The 21,145-nt window shown below is 41.6% G+C and overlaps 8 non-coding genes across 8 annotated transcripts; all 8 read left to right on the forward strand.

Annotated features, from left to right (window-relative positions):
* The first annotated feature begins 221 nt into the window (after positions 1 to 221).
* On the forward strand, positions 222 to 328 carry LOC126093367 (U6 spliceosomal RNA). Its single transcript, XR_007521534.1, has one exon. It is a non-coding gene; the product is annotated as a U6 spliceosomal RNA (small nuclear RNA).
* A 2,768-nt stretch (positions 329 to 3,096) lies between these two features.
* On the forward strand, positions 3,097 to 3,203 carry LOC126093461 (U6 spliceosomal RNA). The gene has a single exon (XR_007521615.1). It is a non-coding gene; the product is annotated as a U6 spliceosomal RNA (small nuclear RNA).
* A 2,768-nt stretch (positions 3,204 to 5,971) lies between these two features.
* On the forward strand, positions 5,972 to 6,078 carry LOC126093368 (U6 spliceosomal RNA). Its single transcript, XR_007521535.1, has one exon. It is a non-coding gene; the product is annotated as a U6 spliceosomal RNA (small nuclear RNA).
* A 2,768-nt stretch (positions 6,079 to 8,846) lies between these two features.
* Positions 8,847 to 8,953, forward strand: LOC126093462 (U6 spliceosomal RNA). Its single transcript, XR_007521616.1, has one exon. It is a non-coding gene; the product is annotated as a U6 spliceosomal RNA (small nuclear RNA).
* Positions 8,954 to 11,721: 2,768 nt separating this feature from the next.
* LOC126093369 (U6 spliceosomal RNA) lies at positions 11,722 to 11,828 on the forward strand. The gene has a single exon (XR_007521536.1). It is a non-coding gene; the product is annotated as a U6 spliceosomal RNA (small nuclear RNA).
* A 2,768-nt stretch (positions 11,829 to 14,596) lies between these two features.
* Positions 14,597 to 14,703, forward strand: LOC126093371 (U6 spliceosomal RNA). The gene has a single exon (XR_007521537.1). It is a non-coding gene; the product is annotated as a U6 spliceosomal RNA (small nuclear RNA).
* A 2,769-nt stretch (positions 14,704 to 17,472) lies between these two features.
* LOC126093339 (U6 spliceosomal RNA) lies at positions 17,473 to 17,579 on the forward strand. Its single transcript, XR_007521510.1, has one exon. It is a non-coding gene; the product is annotated as a U6 spliceosomal RNA (small nuclear RNA).
* A 2,768-nt stretch (positions 17,580 to 20,347) lies between these two features.
* On the forward strand, positions 20,348 to 20,454 carry LOC126093330 (U6 spliceosomal RNA). The gene has a single exon (XR_007521503.1). It is a non-coding gene; the product is annotated as a U6 spliceosomal RNA (small nuclear RNA).
* Positions 20,455 to 21,145: the final 691 nt, after the last annotated feature.

Consider the following 21,145-nt stretch of genomic DNA (forward strand, 5'->3'; position numbering starts at 1 on the left):
CAAGCGACTCTACGATCTAAGTTTTACATCCAATACTGCCAAATAATACAGTTGACAGAGCTGCCACTTACTAATAACGACACCTCGCAGTAATTAGTTGACAGATTAGCACTCGGCAGGCCTTGTGTTCCTCGCCAGAGCTGCGTAAAGCTACGTCCAAGCCGAACCATGTTTGACGCGACGCCATAACTATATATACAGTTTCAGAGGGCTCCTCGAATGTACTCGCTTCGGCGGTACATATACTAAAATTGGAACGATACAGAGAAGATTAGCATGGCCCCTGCGCAAGGATGACACGCAAAATCGTGAAGCGTTCCACATTTTTTTCGCAATCTCACTCTCTCATGTCTCACATCAGCTGCTAATACCCTCAGCCACCTACACAAGTTTCGCTTCATATCTGCACCCACTTGTCACAAACTATGCTCTCCATTTACGCAGTTCTCCTCCACTCTCTTTCATTCACAACAGAACATGATAAAACTGGCGATAAACCTATCCCTTACATCACCAATGCACATCTAAAACGTCACTCTAATAACAAGTCAGCAAGCACACCAAAACCACAACTACACTGACACAAGTACATGTCACTAGCACCCCTTCAGCTCATTGGCAAACCTGACACAAATCACAGCCAGTCTAAGCCTAAGATTAAGACTAAGCCTAGCACAGGCAAAAGCCTCTTCTCTTCCTCAGTATCACACTCAGCTGTCACAACATCTCTTCCTACTGTCTCAATCATGTCATTTCATAACACACACCTACTGCCACACACAACATTTGGAAACCTTACATCAACTTTACACAAGATAGCTGCATGTTCCAAATCTTTCTCACTCACATAGTTTCACTCAGACTACTGCTTAAATACACTCTAGCGCTCTAACATTAGCTTGCATTACCTAATATTTATTTTTCTCTAACGCCTACAAAGCTTCTGGTGCCTGTATGCCACTATCACATACTGTCTGCACACAGACCCACAACATTTATCTCTATTCATCTTCATGGCTGTAGCTGATGCCATAATTGTTTCAGCAGCATAAATAAACATGTGAAGGAAGATGTCTCTTTAATCATTAAGTGTGCAAGCTACCCCTTTACAGGAAGTTCATTTAACATTATGTTTCAAGTAACTTTCCTAGTGGCCTTGCTATCCAGCTGCAGCCCTCATAATACAGACTGCAGGTGACACCTCATCAGATTCTTAACTGAAGCACATCTGCCTGTGAAATAAGACACTGCCCGTCACCTAAAAACCAACTATTACAGCAAATCTGTGGTGAATCAGCATGTCATGTACAAATTTCGATGGTGTGACCCACAAAGTATTTTCCCACATGTCTGGCAATCAGCCACTACATATAGTTACCTAAATTAATTTCAAAAGTGTCAGCCAATGAATACCACAACATTGAAGTGTTTAGAAAGCAGACCAGTATGCTAATATTAACATATAACACTGTATGTTAATATTAGCATACTGGTCTGCTTTCTAAACACTTCAGTGTTGTGGTATTCATTAACTGACACCTTTGAAATTAATTTAGGTAACTATATGTAGTGGCTGATTGCCAGACATGTGGGAAAATACTTTGTGGGTCACACCAGTGAAATTTGTACATGACATGCTGCTTCACCACAGATTTGCTGTAATAGTTGGTTTTTAGGTGAAGGGCAGTGGCTCATTACACAGGCAGATATGCTTCAGTTAAGAATCTGGTGAGGTGTCACCTGCAGTGACAGCACTTTGAATCCCATCAATGTCATACAAGTCGATGCTGTTCATAATTGCAGCTGATGCACCTCTCATCCTGTGTCTAGGAGAAAGATTGGACAATCTCTGCATGCAATATTCATTATGTCACATACACAGAAGCTCTACCACATAAGCAGATACAGAGCCAGTCTAGACACAAAACACTAGCAAGCTTCAAGATTTTGGAATAGACAACAACATCACAAACCAGTTTGTCTCACATGACACCAATAGCTACTCAGTTGTTAACTGCTTTCAGATACTAAATCTATCACTCTTTGTTTTGCACTAGCAATTCTTCCTGCAATAACAACATTCACCAAACTGGATTACATCTGATTGACATTTCCCAGGAACATAACTATAGCTACTAACACAATGCTAACCTGGTTTCTCCTACCACAAGTCCCCTCAATATTTTAGGCTCATTCACACATCTCCATCACAGTGTTTCACTGTTGTCAAGTAGACCTGCCCTGTGTAAACTTGGATCAACACAAATATATCACCTGGTATTGTACTGAAAACGGAACTATGTCCATCATTCCTCACACAACTCGCATTCACCCATCCATGCCCTAGTAATGACCTACACTGCTGTGTTTCAAAGTGTGCAATATGAATGCTGTTTTTAATGGTTCGTGAGGCTACTGTGTCTCTTGTTGCAGTCACAATTGTCTTCTGGCGCCATTGGATGAATAGGACCATGCTTGGTGTCTGTGGAGTTACTCAATAATTTACATGGTCACAGACTGTGTCTTCTTGTGGTGTACTTGATGTGTGAGTTAAAAGTTGCCTTACATATGCGACTCTGTCATTAAATCGATTAGTATCATAAGAAAGTACCACTGCAAGAGTAATGAAATTTGTGTTAGCACTGAAGACAGTTTCGCAAAAATATTCACTTGTTTTGAGAGTCTTGAAGACCTACTACCAGCTCCAATCAGAGTCATTTATCCCACACATTAGAGAAGTGTGTTTCATAGGTATGCCTGTAAGACACTAAATTCGGGATGTAAGAACATGGCGTCAATAGGTGCCAACACGTCTTGCTGCCGCCTAGCGGCAGCTGTGTGAAGCTGCTGCTGCTCTGGGTGGATGCTGCGAGAGCAAGCGACTCTACGATCTAAGTTTTACATCCAATACTGCCAAATAATACAGTTGACAGAGCTGCCACTTACTAATAACGACACCTCGCAGTAACTAATTGACAGATTAGCACTCGGCAGGCCTTGTGTTCCTCGCCAGAGCTGCGTAAAGCTACGTCCAAGCCGAACCATGTTTGACGCGACGCCATAACTATATATACAATTTCAGAGGGCTCCTCGAATGTACTCGCTTCGGCGGTACATATACTAAAATTGGAACGATACAGAGAAGATTAGCATGGCCCCTGCGCAAGGATGACACGCAAAATCGTGAAGCATTCCACATTTTTTTCGCAATCTCACTCTCTCATGTCTCACATCAGCTGCTAATACCCTCAGCCACCTACACAAGTTTCGCTTCATATCTGCACCCACTTGTCACAAACTATGCTCTCCATTTACGCAGTTCTCCTCCACTCTCTTTCATTCACAACAGAACATGATAAAACTGGCGATAAACCTATCCCTTACATCACCAATGCACATCTAAAACGTCACTCTAATAACAAGTCAGCAAGCACACCAAAACCACAACTACACTGACACAAGTACATGTCACTAGCACCCCTTCAGCTCATTGGCAAACCTGACACAAATCACAGCCAGTCTAAGCCTAAGATTAAGACTAAGCCTAGCACAGGCAAAAGCCTCTTCTCTTCCTCAGTATCACACTCAGCTGTCACAACATCTCTTCCTACTGTCTCAATCATGTCATTTCATAACACACACCTACTGCCACACACAACATTTGGAAACCTTACATCAACTTTACACAAGATAGCTGCATGTTCCAAATCTTTCTCACTCACATAGTTTCACTCAGACTACTGCTTAAATACACTCTAGCGCTCTAACATTAGCTTGCATTACCTAATATTTATTTTTCTCTAACGCCTACAAAGCTTCTGGTGCCTGTATGCCACTATCACATACTGTCTGCACACAGACCCACAACATTTATCTCTATTCATCTTCATGGCTGTAGCTGATGCCATAATTGTTTCAGCAGCATAAATAAACATGTGAAGGAAGATGTCTCTTTAATCATTAAGTGTGCAAGCTACCCCTTTACAGGAAGTTCATTTAACATTATGTTTCAAGTAACTTTCCTAGTGGCCTTGCTATCCAGCTGCAGCCCTCATAATACAGACTGCAGGTGACACCTCATCAGATTCTTAACTGAAGCACATCTGCCTGTGAAATAAGACACTGCTCGTCACCTAAAAACCAACTATTACAGCAAATCTGTGGTGAATCAGCATGTCATGTACAAATTTCGATGGTGTGACCCACAAAGTATTTTCCCACATGTCTGGCAATCAGCCACTACATATAGTTACCTAAATTAATTTCAAAAGTGTCAGCCAATGAATACCACAACATTGAAGTGTTTAGAAAGCAGACCAGTATGCTAATATTAACATATAACACTGTATGTTAATATTAGCATACTGGTCTGCTTTCTAAACACTTCAGTGTTGTGGTATTCATTAACTGACACCTTTGAAATTAATTTAGGTAACTATATGTAGTGGCTGATTGCCAGACATGTGGGAAAATACTTTGTGGGTCACACCAGTGAAATTTGTACATGACATGCTGCTTCACCACAGATTTGCTGTAATAGTTGGTTTTTAGGTGAAGGGCAGTGGCTCATTACACAGGCAGATATGCTTCAGTTAAGAATCTGGTGAGGTGTCACCTGCAGTGACAGCACTTTGAATCCCATCAATGTCATACAAGTCGATGCTGTTCATAATTGCAGCTGATGCACCTCTCATCCTGTGTCTAGGAGAAAGATTGGACAATCTCTGCATGCAATATTCATTATGTCATATACACAGAAGCTCTACCACATAAGCAGATACAGAGCCAGTCTAGACACAAAACACTAGCAAGCTTCAAGATTTTGGAATAGACAACAACATCACAAACCAGTTTGTCTCACATGACACCAATAGCTACTCAGTTGTTAACTGCTTTCAGATACTAAATCTATCACTCTTTGTTTTGCACTAGCAATTCTTCCTGCAATAACAACATTCACCAAACTGGATTACATCTGATTGACATTTCCCAGGAACATAACTATAGCTACTAACACAATGCTAACCTGGTTTCTCCTACCACAAGTCCCCTCAATATTTTAGGCTCATTCACACATCTCCATCACAGTGTTTCACTGTTGTCAAGTAGACCTGCCCTGTGTAAACTTGGATCAACACAAATATATCACCTGGTATTGTACTGAAAACGGAACTATGTCCATCATTCCTCACACAACTCGCATTCACCCATCCATGCCCTAGTAATGACCTACACTGCTGTGTTTCAAAGTGTGCAATATGAATGCTGTTTTTAATGGTTCGTGAGGCTACTGTGTCTCTTGTTGCAGTCACAATTGTCTTCTGGCGCCATTGGATGAATAGGACCATGCTTGGTGTCTGTGGAGTTACTCAATAATTTACATGGTCACAGACTGTGTCTTCTTGTGGTGTACTTGATGTGTGAGTTAAAAGTTGCCTTACATATGCGACTCTGTCATTAAATCGATTAGTATCATAAGAAAGTACCACTGCAAGAGTAATGAAATTTGTGTTAGCAGTGAAGACAGTTTCGCAAAAATATTCACTTGTTTTGAGAGTCTTGAAGACCTGCTACCAGCTCCAATCAGAGTCATTTATCCCACACATTAGAGAAGTGTGCTTCATAGGTATGCCTGTAAGACACTAAATTCGGGATGTAAGAACATGGCGTCAATAGGTGCCAACACGTCTTGCTGCCGCCTAGCGGCAGCTGTGTGAAGCTGCTGCTGCTCTGGGTGGATGCTGCGAGAGCAAGCGACTCTACGATCTAAGTTTTACATCCAATACTGCCAAATAATACAGTTGACAGAGCTGCCACTTACTAATAAAGACACCTCGCAGTAATTAATTGACAGATTAGCACTCGGCAGGCCTTGTGTTCCTCGCCAGAGCTGCGTAAAGCTACGTCCAAGCCGAACCATGTTTGACGCGACGCCATAACTATATATACAATTTCAGAGGGCTCCTCGAATGTACTCGCTTCGGCGGTACATATACTAAAATTGGAACGATACAGAGAAGATTAGCATGGCCCCTGCGCAAGGATGACACGCAAAATCGTGAAGCGTTCCACATTTTTTTCGCAATTTCACTCTCTCATGTCTCACATCAGCTGCTAATACCCTCAGCCACCTACACAAGTTTCGCTTCATATCTGCACCCACTTGTCACAAACTATGCTCTCCATTTACGCAGTTCTCCTCCACTCTCTTTCATTCACAACAGAACATGATAAAACTGGCGATAAACCTATCCCTTACATCACCAATGCACATCTAAAACGTCACTCTAATAACAAGTCAGCAAGCACACCAAAACCACAACTACACTGACACAAGTACATGTCACTAGCACCCCTTCAGCTCATTGGCAAACCTGACACAAATCACAGCCAGTCTAAGCCTAAGATTAAGACTAAGCCTAGCACAGGCAAAAGCCTCTTCTCTTCCTCAGTATCACACTCAGCTGTCACAACATCTCTTCCTACTGTCTCAATCATGTCATTTCATAACACACACCTACTGCCACACACAACATTTGGAAACCTTACATCAACTTTACACAAGATAGCTGCATGTTCCAAATCTTTCTCACTCACATAGTTTCACTCAGACTACTGCTTAAATACACTCTAGCGCTCTAACATTAGCTTGCATTACCTAATATTTATTTTTCTCTAACGCCTACAAAGCTTCTGGTGCCTGTATGCCACTATCACATACTGTCTGCACACAGACCCACAACATTTATCTCTATTCATCTTCATGGCTGTAGCTGATGCCATAATTGTTTCAGCAGCATAAATAAACATGTGAAGGAAGATGTCTCTTTAATCATTAAGTGTGCAAGCTACCCCTTTACAGGAAGTTCATTTAACATTATGTTTCAAGTAACTTTCCTAGTGGCCTTGCTATCCAGCTGCAGCCCTCATAATACAGACTGCAGGTGACACCTCATCAGATTCTTAACTGAAGCACATCTGCCTGTGAAATAAGACACTGCCCGTCACCTAAAAACCAACTATTACAGCAAATCTGTGGTGAATCAGCATGTCATGTACAAATTTCGATGGTGTGACCCACAAAGTATTTTCCCACATGTCTGGCAATCAGCCACTACATATAGTTACCTAAATTAATTTCAAAAGTGTCAGCCAATGAATACCACAACATTGAAGTGTTTAGAAAGCAGACCAGTATGCTAATATTAACATATAACACTGTATGTTAATATTAGCATACTGGTCTGCTTTCTAAACACTTCAGTGTTGTGGTATTCATTAACTGACACCTTTGAAATTAATTTAGGTAACTATATGTAGTGGCTGATTGCCAGACATGTGGGAAAATACTTTGTGGGTCACACCAGTGAAATTTGTACATGACATGCTGCTTCACCACAGATTTGCTGTAATAGTTGGTTTTTAGGTGAAGGGCAGTGGCTCATTACACAGGCAGATATGCTTCAGTTAAGAATCTGGTGAGGTGTCACCTGCAGTGACAGCACTTTGAATCCCATCAATGTCATACAAGTCGATGCTGTTCATAATTGCAGCTGATGCACCTCTCATCCTGTGTCTAGGAGAAAGATTGGACAATCTCTGCATGCAATATTCATTATGTCACATACACAGAAGCTCTACCACATAAGCAGATACAGAGCCAGTCTAGACACAAAACACTAGCAAGCTTCAAGATTTTGGAATAGACAACAACATCACAAACCAGTTTGTCTCACATGACACCAATAGCTACTCAGTTGTTAACTGCTTTCAGATACTAAATCTATCACTCTTTGTTTTGCACTAGCAATTCTTCCTGCAATAACAACATTCACCAAACTGGATTACATCTGATTGACATTTCCCAGGAACATAACTATAGCTACTAACACAATGCTAACCTGGTTTCTCCTACCACAAGTCCCCTCAATATTTTAGGCTCATTCACACATCTCCATCACAGTGTTTCACTGTTGTCAAGTAGACCTGCCCTGTGTAAACTTGGATCAACACAAATATATCACCTGGTATTGTACTGAAAACGGAACTATGTCCATCATTCCTCACACAACTCGCATTCACCCATCCATGCCCTAGTAATGACCTACACTGCTGTGTTTCAAAGTGTGCAATATGAATGCTGTTTTTAATGGTTCGTGAGGCTACTGTGTCTCTTGTTGCAGTCACAATTGTCTTCTGGCGCCATTGGATGAATAGGACCATGCTTGGTGTCTGTGGAGTTACTCAATAATTTACATGGTCACAGACTGTGTCTTCTTGTGGTGTACTTGATGTGTGAGTTAAAAGTTGCCTTACATATGCGACTCTGTCATTAAATCGATTAGTATCATAAGAAAGTACCACTGCAAGAGTAATGAAATTTGTGTTAGCAGTGAAGACAGTTTCGCAAAAATATTCACTTGTTTTGAGAGTCTTGAAGACCTGCTACCAGCTCCAATCAGAGTCATTTATCCCACACATTAGAGAAGTGTGCTTCATAGGTATGCCTGTAAGACACTAAATTCGGGATGTAAGAACATGGCGTCAATAGGTGCCAACACGTCTTGCTGCCGCCTAGCGGCAGCTGTGTGAAGCTGCTGCTGCTCTGGGTGGATGCTGCGAGAGCAAGCGACTCTACGATCTAAGTTTTACATCCAATACTGCCAAATAATACAGTTGACAGAGCTGCCACTTACTAATAACGACACCTCGCAGTAATTAATTGACAGATTAGCACTCGGCAGGCCTTGTGTTCCTCGCCAGAGCTGCGTAAAGCTACGTCCAAGCAGAACCATGTTTGACGCGACGCCATAACTATATATACAATTTCAGAGGGCTCCTCGAATGTACTCGCTTCGGCGGTACATATACTAAAATTGGAACGATACAGAGAAGATTAGCATGGCCCCTGCGCAAGGATGACACGCAAAATCGTGAAGCATTCCACATTTTTTTCGCAATCTCACTTTCTCATGTCTCACATCAGCTGCTAATACCCTCAGCCACCTACACAAGTTTCGCTTCATATCTGCACCCACTTGTCACAAACTATGCTCTCCATTTACGCAGTTCTCCTCCACTCTCTTTCATTCACAACAGAACATGATAAAACTGGCGATAAACCTATCCCTTACATCACCAATGCACATCTAAAACGTCACTCTAATAACAAGTCAGCAAGCACACCAAAACCACAACTACACTGACACAAGTACATGTCACTAGCACCCCTTCAGCTCATTGGCAAACCTGACACAAATCACAGCCAGTCTAAGCCTAAGATTAAGACTAAGCCTAGCACAGGCAAAAGCCTCTTCTCTTCCTCAGTATCACACTCAGCTGTCACAACATCTCTTCCTACTGTCTCAATCATGTCATTTCATAACACACACCTACTGCCACACACAACATTTGGAAACCTTACATCAACTTTACACAAGATAGCTGCATGTTCCAAATCTTTCTCACTCACATAGTTTCACTCAGACTACTGCTTAAATACACTCTAGCGCTCTAACATTAGCTTGCATTACCTAATATTTATTTTTCTCTAACGCCTACAAAGCTTCTGGTGCCTGTATGCCACTATCACATACTGTCTGCACACAGACCCACAACATTTATCTCTATTCATCTTCATGGCTGTAGCTGATGCCATAATTGTTTCAGCAGCATAAATAAACATGTGAAGGAAGATGTCTCTTTAATCATTAAGTGTGCAAGCTACCCCTTTACAGGAAGTTCATTTAACATTATGTTTCAAGTAACTTTCCTAGTGGCCTTGCTATCCAGCTGCAGCCCTCATAATACAGACTGCAGGTGACACCTCATCAGATTCTTAACTGAAGCACATCTGCCTGTGAAATAAGACACTGCCCGTCACCTAAAAACCAACTATTACAGCAAATCTGTGGTGAATCAGCATGTCATGTACAAATTTCGATGGTGTGACCCACAAAGTATTTTCCCACATGTCTGGCAATCAGCCACTACATATAGTTACCTAAATTAATTTCAAAAGTGTCAGCCAATGAATACCACAACATTGAAGTGTTTAGAAAGCAGACCAGTATGCTAATATTAACATATAACACTGTATGTTAATATTAGCATACTGGTCTGCTTTCTAAACACTTCAGTGTTGTGGTATTCATTAACTGACACCTTTGAAATTAATTTAGGTAACTATATGTAGTGGCTGATTGCCAGACATGTGGGAAAATACTTTGTGGGTCACACCAGTGAAATTTGTACATGACATGCTGCTTCACCACAGAGTTGCTGTAATAGTTGGTTTTTAGGTGAAGGGCAGTGGCTCATTACACAGGCAGATATGCTTCAGTTAAGAATCTGGTGAGGTGTCACCTGCAGTGACAGCACTTTGAATCCCATCAATGTCATACAAGTCGATGCTGTTCATAATTGCAGCTGATGCACCTCTCGTCCTGTGTCTAGGAGAAAGATTGGACAATATCTGCATGCAATATTCATTATGTCACATACACAGAAGCTCTACCACATAAGCAGATACAGAGCCAGTCTAGACACAAAACACTAGCAAGCTTCAAGATTTTGGAATAGACAACAACATCACAAACCAGTTTGTCTCACATGACACCAATAGCTACTCAGTTGTTAACTGCTTTCAGATACTAAATCTATCACTCTTTGTTTTGCACTAGCAATTCTTCCTGCAATAACAACATTCACCAAACTGGATTACATCTGATTGACATTTCCCAGGAACATAACTATAGCTACTAACACAATGCTAACCTGGTTTCTCCTACCACAAGTCCCCTCAATATTTTAGGCTCATTCACACATCTCCATCACAGTGTTTCACTGTTGTCAAGTAGACCTGCCCTGTGTAAACTTGGATCAACACAAATATATCACCTGGTATTGTACTGAAAACGGAACTATGTCCATCATTCCTCACACAACTCGCATTTACCCATCCATGCCCTAGTAATGACCTACACTGCTGTGTTTCAAAGTGTGCAATATGAATGCTGTTTTTAATGGTTCGTGAGGCTACTGTGTCTCTTGTTGCAGTCACAATTGTCTTCTGGCGCCATTGGATGAATAGGACCATGCTTGGTGTCTGTGGAGTTACTCAATAATTTACATGGTCACAGACTGTGTCTTCTTGTGGTGTACTTGATGTGTGAGTTAAAAGTTGCCTTACATATGCGACTCTGTCATTAAATCGATTAGTATCATAAGAAAGTACCACTGCGAGAGTAATGAAATTTGTGTTAGCAGTGAAGACAGTTTCGCAAAAATATTCACTTGTTTTGAGAGTCTTGAAGACCTGCTACCAGCTCCAATCAGAGTCATTTATCCCACACATTAGAGAAGTGTGTTTCATAGGTATGCCTGTAAGACACTAAATTCGGGATGTAAGAACATGGCGTCAATAGGTGCCAACACGTCTTGCTGCCGCCTAGCGGCAGCTGTGTGAAGCTGCTGCTGCTCTGGGTGGATGCTGCGAGAGCAAGCGACTCTACGATCTAAGTTTTACATCCAATACTGCCAAATAATACAGTTGACAGAGCTGCCACTTACTAATAACGACACCTCGCAGTAATTAGTTGACAGATTAGCACTCGGCAGGCCTTGTGTTCCTCCCCAGAGCTGCGTAAAGCTACGTCCAAGCCGAACCATGTTTGACGCGACGCCATAACTATACATACAATTTCAGAGGGCTCCTCGAATGTACTCGCTTCGGCGGTACATATACTAAAATTGGAACGATACAGAGAAGATTAGCATGGCCCCTGCGCAAGGATGACACGCAAAATCGTGAAGCGTTCCACATTTTTTTCGCAATCTCACTCTCTCATGTCTCACATCAGCTGCTAATACCCTCAGCCACCTACACAAGTTTCGCTTCATATCTGCACCCACTTGTCACAAACTATGCTCTCCATTTACGCAGTTCTCCTCCACTCTCTTTCATTCACAACAGAACATGATAAAACTGGCGATAAACCTATCCCTTACATCACCAATGCACATCTAAAACGTCACTCTAATAACAAGTCAGCAAGCACACCAAAACCACAACTACACTGACACAAGTACATGTCACTAGCACCCCTTCAGCTCATTGGCAAACCTGACACAAATCACAGCCAGTCTAAGCCTAAGATTAAGACTAAGCCTAGCACAGGCAAAAGCCTCTTCTCTTCCTCAGTATCACACTCAGCTGTCACAACATCTCTTCCTACTGTCTCAATCATGTCATTTCATAACACACACCTACTGCCACACACAACATTTGGAAACCTTACATCAACTTTACACAAGATAGCTGCATGTTCCAAATCTTTCTCACTCACATAGTTTCACTCAGACTACTGCTTAAATACACTCTAGCGCTCTAACATTAGCTTGCATTACCTAATATTTATTTTTCTCTAACGCCTACAAAGCTTCTGGTGCCTGTATGCCACTATCACATACTGTCTGCACACAGACCCACAACATTTATCTCTATTCATCTTCATGGCTGTAGCTGATGCCATAATTGTTTCAGCAGCATAAATAAACATGTGAAGGAAGATGTCTCTTTAATCATTAAGTGTGCAAGCTACCCCTTTACAGGAAGTTCATTTAACATTATGTTTCAAGTAACTTTCCTAGTGGCCTTGCTATCCAGCTGCAGCCCTCATAATACAGACTGCAGGTGACACCTCATCAGATTCTTAACTGAAGCACATCTGCCTGTGAAATAAGACACTGCCCGTCACCTAAAAACCAACTATTACAGCAAATCTGTGGTGAATCAGCATGTCATGTACAAATTTCGATGGTGTGACCCACAAAGTATTTTCCCACATGTCTGGCAATCAGCCACTACATATAGTTACCTAAATTAATTTCAAAAGTGTCAGCCAATGAATACCACAACATTGAAGTGTTTAGAAAGCAGACCAGTATGCTAATATTAACATATAACACTGTATGTTAATATTAGCATACTGGTCTGCTTTCTAAACACTTCAGTGGTGTGGTATTCATTAACTGACACCTTTGAAATTAATTTAGGTAACTATATGTAGTGGCTGATTGCCAGACATGTGGGAAAATACTTTGTGGGTCACACCAGTGAAATTTGTACATGACATGCTGCTTCACCACAGATTTGCTGTAATAGTTGGTTTTTAGGTGAAGGGCAGTGGCTCATTACACAGGCAGATATGCTTCAGTTAAGAATCTGGTGAGGTGTCACCTGCAGTGACAGCACTTTGAATCCCATCAATGTCATACAAGTCGATGCTGTTCATAATTGCAGCTGATGCACCTCTCATCCTGTGTCTAGGAGAAAGATTGGACAATATCTGCATGCAATATTCATTATGTCACATACACAGAAGCTCTACCACATAAGCAGATACAGAGCCAGTCTAGACACAAAACACTAGCAAGCTTCAAGATTTTGGAATAGACAACAACATCACAAACCAGTTTGTCTCACATGACACCAATAGCTACTCAGTTGTTAACTGCTTTCAGATACTAAATCTATCACTCTTTGTTTTGCACTAGCAATTCTTCCTGCAATAACAACATTCACCAAACTGGATTACATCTGATTGACATTTCCCAGGAACATAACTATAGCTACTAACACAATGCTAACCTGGTTTCTCCTACCACAAGTCCCCTCAATATTTTAGGCTCATTCACACATCTCCATCACAGTGTTTCACTGTTGTCAAGTAGACCTGCCCTGTGTAAACTTGGATCAACACAAATATATCACCTGGTACTGTACTGAAAACGGAACTATGTCCATCATTCCTCACACAACTCGCATTCACCCATCCATGCCCTAGTAATGACCTACACTGCTGTGTTTCAAAGTGTGCAATATGAATGCTGTTTTTAATGGTTCGTGAGGCTACTGTGTCTCTTGTTGCAGTCACAATTGTCTTCTGGCGCCATTGGATGAATAGGACCATGCTTGGTGTCTGTGGAGTTACTCAATAATTTACATGGTCACAGACTGTGTCTTCTTGTGGTGTACTTGATGTGTGAGTTAAAAGTTGCCTTACATATGCGACTCTGTCATTAAATCGATTAGTATCATAAGAAAGTACCACTGCGAGAGTAATGAAATTTGTGTTAGCAGTGAAGACAGTTTCGCAAAAATATTCACTTGTTTTGAGAGTCTTGAAGACCTGCTACCAGCTCCAATCAGAGTCATTTATCCCACACATTAGAGAAGTGTGTTTCATAGGTATGCCTGTAAGACACTAAATTCGGGATGTAAGAACATGGCGTCAATAGGTGCCAACACGTCTTGCTGCCGCCTAGCGGCAGCTGTGTGAAGCTGCTGCTGCTCTGGGTGGATGCTGCGAGAGCAAGCGACTCTACGATCTAAGTTTTACATCCAATACTGCCAAATAATACAGTTGACAGAGCTGCCACTTACTAATAACGACACCTCGCAGTAATTAGTTGACAGATTAGCACTCGGCAGGCCTTGTGTTCCTCCCCAGAGCTGCGTAAAGCTACGTCCAAGCCGAACCATGTTTGACGCGACGCCATAACTATATATACAATTTCAGAGGGCTCCTCGAATGTACTCGCTTCGGCGGTACATATACTAAAATTGGAACGATACAGAGAAGATTAGCATGGCCCCTGCGCAAGGATGACACGCAAAATCGTGAAGCGTTCCACATTTTTTTCGCAATCTCACTCTCTCATGTCTCACATCAGCTGCTAATACCCTCAGCCACCTACACAAGTTTCGCTTCATATCTGCACCCACTTGTCACAAACTATGCTCTCCATTTACGCAGTTCTCCTCCACTCTCTTTCATTCACAACAGAACATGATAAAACTGGCGATAAACCTATCCCTTACATCACCAATGCACATCTAAAACGTCACTCTTAATAACAAGTCAGCAAGCACACCAAAACCACAACTACACTGACACAAGTACATGTCACTAGCACCCCTTCAGCTCATTGGCAAACCTGACACAAATCACAGCCAGTCTAAGCCTAAGATTAAGACTAAGCCTAGCACAGGCAAACGCCTCTTCTCTTCCTCAGTATCACACTCAGCTGTCACAACATCTCTTCCTACTGTCTCAATCATGTCATTTCATAACACACACCTACTGCCACACACAACATTTGGAAACCTTACATCAACTTTACACAAGATAGCTGCATGTTCCAAATCTTTCTCACTCACATAGTTTCACTCAGACTACTGCTTAAATACACTCTAGCGCTCTAACATTAGCTTGCATTACCTAATATTTATTTTTCTCTAACGCCTACAAAGCTTCTGGTGCCTGTATGCCACTATCACATACTGTCTGCACACAGACCCACAACATTTATCTCTATTCATCTTCATGGCTGTAGCTGATGCCATAATTGTTTCAGCAGCATAAATAAACATGTGAAGGAAGATGTCTCTTTAATCATTAAGTGTGCAAGCTACCCCTTTACAGGAAGTTCATTTAACATTATGTTTCAAGTAACTTTCCTAGTGGCCTTGCTATCCAGCTGCAGCCCTCATAATACAGACTGCAGGTGACACCTCATCAGATTCTTAACTGAAGCACATCTGCCTGTGAAATAAGACACTGCCCGTCACCTAAAAACCAACTATTACAGCAAATCTGTGGTGAATCAGCATGTCATGTACAAATTTCGATGGTGTGACCCACAAAGTATTTTCCCACATGTCTGGCAATCAGCCACTACATATAGTTACCTAAATTAATTTTAAAAGTGTCAGCCAATGAATACCACAACATTGAAGTGTTTAGAAAGCAGACCAGTATGCTAATATTAACATATAACACTGTATGTTAATATTAGCATACTGGTCTGCTTTCTAAACACTTCAGTGGTGTGGTATTCATTAACTGACACCTTTGAAATTAATTTAGGTAACTATATGTAGTGGCTGATTGCCAGACATGTGGGAAAATACTTTGTGGGTCACACCAGTGAAATTTGTACATGACATGCTGCTTCACCACAGATTTGCTGTAATAGTTGGTTTTTAGGTGAAGGGCAGTGGCTCATTACACAGGCAGATATGCTTCAGTTAAGAATCTGGTGAGGTGTCACCTGCAGTGACAGCACTTTGAATCCCATCAATGTCATACAAGTCGATGCTGTTCATAATTGCAGCTGATGCACCTCTCATCCTGTGTCTAGGAGAAAGATTGGACAATATCTGCATGCAATATTCATTATGTCACATACACAGAAGCTCTACCACATAAGCAGATACAGAGCCAGTCCAGACACAAAACACTAGCAAGCTTCAAGATTTTGGAATAGACAACAACATCACAAACCAGTTTGTCTCACATGACACCAATAGCTACTCAGTTGTTAACTGCTTTCAGATACTAAATCTATCACTCTTTGTTTTGCACTAGCAATTCTTCCTGCAATAACAACATTCACCAAACTGGATTACATCTGATTGACATTTCCCAGGAACATAACTATAGCTACTAACACAATGCTAACCTGGTTTCTCCTACCACAAGTCCCCTCAATATTTTAGGCTCATTCACACATCTCCATCACAGTGTTTCACTGTTGTCAAGTAGACCTGCCCTGTGTAAACTTGGATCAACACAAATATATCACCTGGTATTGTACTGAAAACGGAACTATGTCCATCATTCCTCACACAACTCGCATTCACCCATCCATGCCCTAGTAATGACCTACACTGCTGTGTTTCAAAGTGTGCAATATGAATGCTGTTTTTAATGGTTCGTGAGACTACTGTGTCTCTTGTTGCAGTCACAATTGTCATCTGGCGCCATTGGATGAATAGGACCATGCTTGGTGTCTGTGGAGTTACTCAATAATTTACATGGTCACAGACTGTGTCTTCTTGTGGTGTACTTGATGTGTGAGTTAAAAGTTGCCTTACATATGCGACTCTGTCATTAAATCGATTAGTATCATAAGAAAGTACCACTGCAAGAGTAATGAAATTTGTGTTAGCAGTGAAGACAGTTTCGCAAAAATATTCACTTGTTTTGAGAGTCTTGAAGACCTGCTACCAGCTCCAATCAGAGTCATTTATCCCACACATTAGAGAAGTGTGTTTCATAGGTATGCCTGTAAGACACTAAATTCGGGATGTAAGAACATGGCGTCAATAGGTGCCAACACGTCTTGCTGCCGCCTAGCGGCAGCTGTGTGAAGCTGCTGCTGCTCTGGGTGGATGCTGCGAGAGCAAGCGACTCTACGATCTAAGTTTTACATCCAATACTGCCAAATAATACAGTTGACAGAGCTGCCACTTACTAATAACGACACCTCGCAGTAATTAATTGACAGATTAGCACTCGGCAGGCCTTGTGTTCCTCGCCAGAGCTGCGTAAAGCTACGTCCAAGCCGAACCATGTTTGACGCGACGCCATAACTATATATACAATTTCAGAGGGCTCCTCGAATGTACTCGCTTCGGCGGTACATATACTAAAATTGGAACGATACAGAGAAGATTAGCATGGCCCCTGCGCAAGGATGACACGTAAAATCGTGAAGCGTTCCACATTTTTTTCGCAATCTCACTCTCTCATGTCTCACATCAGCTGCTAATACCCTCAGCCACCTACACAAGTTTCGCTTCATATCTGCACCCACTTGTCACAAACTATGCTCTCCATTTACGCAGTTCTCCTCCACTCTCTTTCATTCACAACAGAACATGATAAAACTGGCGATAAACCTATCCCTTACATCACCAATGCACATCTAAAACGTCACTCTAATAACAAGTCAGCAAGCACACCAAAACCACAACTACACTGACACAAGTACATGTCACTAGCACCCCTTCAGCTCATTGGCAAACCTGACACAAATCACAGCCAGTCTAAGCCTAAGATTAAGACTAAGCCTAGCACAGGCAAAAGCCTCTTCTCTTCCTCAGTATCACACTCAGCTGTCACAACATCTCTTCCTACTGTCTCAATCATGTCATTTCATAACACACACCTACTGCCACACACAACATTTGGAAACCTTACATCAACTTTACACAAGATAGCTGCATGTTCCAAATCTTTCTCACTCACATAGTTTCACTCAGACTACTGCTTAAATACACTCTAGCGCTCTAACATTAGCTTGCATTACCTAATATTTATTTTTCTCTAACGCCTACAAAGCTTCTGGTGCCTGTATGCCACTATCACATACTGTCTGCACACAGACCCACAACATTTATCTCTATTCATCTTCATGGCTGTAGCTGATGCCATAATTGTTTCAGCAGCATAAATAAACATGTGAAGGAAGATGTCTCTTTAATCATTAAGTGTGCAAGCTACCCCTTTACAGGAAGTTCATTTAACATTATGTTTCAAGTAACTTTCCTAGTGGCCTTGCTATCCAGCTGCAGCCCTCATAATACAGACTGCAGGTGACACCTCATCAGATTCTTAACTGAAGCACATCTGCCTGTGAAATAAGACACTGCCCGTCACCTAAAAACCAACTATTACAGCAAATCTGTGGTGAATCAGCATGTCATGTACAAATTTCGATGGTGTGACCCACAAAGTATTTTCCCACATGTCTGGCAATCAGCCACTACATATAGTTACCTAAATTAATTTCAAAAGTGTCAGCCAATGAATACCACAACATTGAAGTGTTTAGAAAGCAGACCAGTATGCTAATATTAACATATAACACTGTATGTTAATATTAGCATACTGGTCTGCTTTCTAAACACTTCAGTGTTGTGGTATTCATTAACTGACACCTTTGAAATTAATTTAGGTAACTATATGTAGTGGCTGATTGCCAGACATGTGGGAAAATACTTTGTGGGTCACACCAGTGAAATTTGTACATGACATGCTGCTTCACCACAGAGTTGCTGTAATAGTTGGTTTTTAGGTGAAGGGCAGTGGCTCATTACACAGGCAGATATGCTTCAGTTAAGAATCTGGTGAGGTGTCACCTGCAGTGACAGCACTTTGAATCCTATCAATGTCATACAAGTCGATGCTGTTCATAATTGCAGCTGATGCACCTCTCATCCTGTGTCTAGGAGAAAGATTGGACAATCTCTGGATGCAATATTCATTATGTCACATACACAGAAGCTCTACCACATAAGCAGATACAGAGCCAGTCTAGACACAAAACACTAGCAAGCTTCAAGATTTTGGAATAGACAACAACATCACAAACCAGTTTGTCTCACATGACACCAATAGCTACTCAGTTGTTAACTGCTTTCAGATACTAAATCTATCACTCTTTGTTTTGCACTAGCAATTCTTCCTGCAATAACAACATTCACCAAACTGGATTACATCTGATTGACATTTCCCAGGAACATAACTATAGCTACTAACACAATGCTAACCTGGTTTCTCCTACCACAAGTCCCCTCAATATTTTAGGCTCATTCACACATCTCCATCACAGTGTTTCACTGTTGTCAAGTAGACCTGCCCTGTGTAAACTTGGATCAACACAAATATATCACCTGGTATTGTACTGAAAACGGAACTATGTCCATCATTCCTCACACAACTCGCATTCACCCATCCATGCCCTAGTAATGACCTACACTGCTGTGTTTCAAAGTGTGCAATATGAATGCTGTTTTTAATGGTTCGTGAGGCTACTGTGTCTCTTGTTGCAGTCACAATTGTCTTCTGGCGCCATTGGATGAATAGGACCATGCTTGGTGTCTGTGGAGTTACTCAATAATTTACATGGTCACAGACTGTGTCTTCTTGTGGTGTACTTGATGTGTGAGTTAAAAGTTGCCTTACATATGCGACTCTGTCATTAAATCGATTAGTATCATAAGAAAGTACCACTGCAAGAGTAATGAAATTTGTGTTAGCAGTGAAGACAGTTTCGCAAAAATATTCACTTGTTTTGAGAGTCTTGAAGACCTGCTACCAGCTCCAATCAGAGTCATTTATCCCACACATTAGAGAAGTGTGTTTCATAGGTATGCCTGTAAGACACTAAATTCGGGATGTAAGAACATGGCGTCAATAGGTGCCAACACGTCTTGCTGCCGCCTAGCGGCAGCTGTGTGAAGCTGCTGCTGCTCTGGGTGGATGCTGCGAGAGCAAGCGACTCTACGATCTAAGTTTTACATCCAATACTGCCAAATAATACAGTTGACAGAGCTGCCACTTACTAATAACGACACCTCGCAGTAATTAGTTGACAGATTAGCACTCGGCAGGCCTTGTGTTCCTCGCCAGAGCTGCGTAAAGCTACGTCCAAGCCGAACCATGTTTGACGCGACGCCATAACTATATATACAGTTTCAGAGGGCTCCTCGAATGTACTCGCTTCGGCGGTACATATACTAAAATTGGAACGATACAGAGAAGATTAGCATGGCCCCTGCACAAGGATGACACGCAAAATCGTGAAGCGTTCCACATTTTTTTCGCAATCTCACTCTCTCATGTCTCACATCAGCTGCTAATACCCTCAGCCACCTACACAAGTTTCGCTTCATATCTGCACCCACTTGTCACAAACTATGCTCTCCATTTACGCAGTTCTCCTCCACTCTCTTTCATTCACAACAGAACATGATAAAACTGGCGATAAACCTATCCCTTACATCACCAATGCACATCTAAAACGTCACTCTAATAACAAGTCAGCAAGCACACCAAAACCACAACTACACTGACACAAGTACATGTCACTAGCACCCCTTCAGCTCATTGGCAAACCTGACACAAATCACAGCCAGTCTAAGCCTAAGATTAAGACTAAGCCTAGCACAGGCAAAAGCCTCTTCTCTTCCTCAGCATCACACTCAGCTGTCACAACATCTCTTCCTACTGTCTCAATCATGTCATTTCATAACACACACCTACTGCCACACACAACATTTGGAAACCTTACATCAACTTTACACAAGATAGCTGCATGTTCCAAATCTTTCTCACTCACATAGTTTCACTCAGACTACTGCTTAAATACACTCTAGCGCTCTAACATTAGCTTGCATTACCTAATATTTATTTTTCTCTAACGCCTACAAAGCTTCTGGTGCCTGTATGCCACTATCACATACTGTCTGCACACAGACCCACAACATTTATCTCTATTCATCTTCATGGCT

This window comes from Schistocerca cancellata, chromosome 7 (genome assembly GCF_023864275.1).
Source record: "Schistocerca cancellata isolate TAMUIC-IGC-003103 chromosome 7, iqSchCanc2.1, whole genome shotgun sequence".
NCBI classification, from domain to species: domain Eukaryota; kingdom Metazoa; phylum Arthropoda; class Insecta; order Orthoptera; family Acrididae; genus Schistocerca; species Schistocerca cancellata.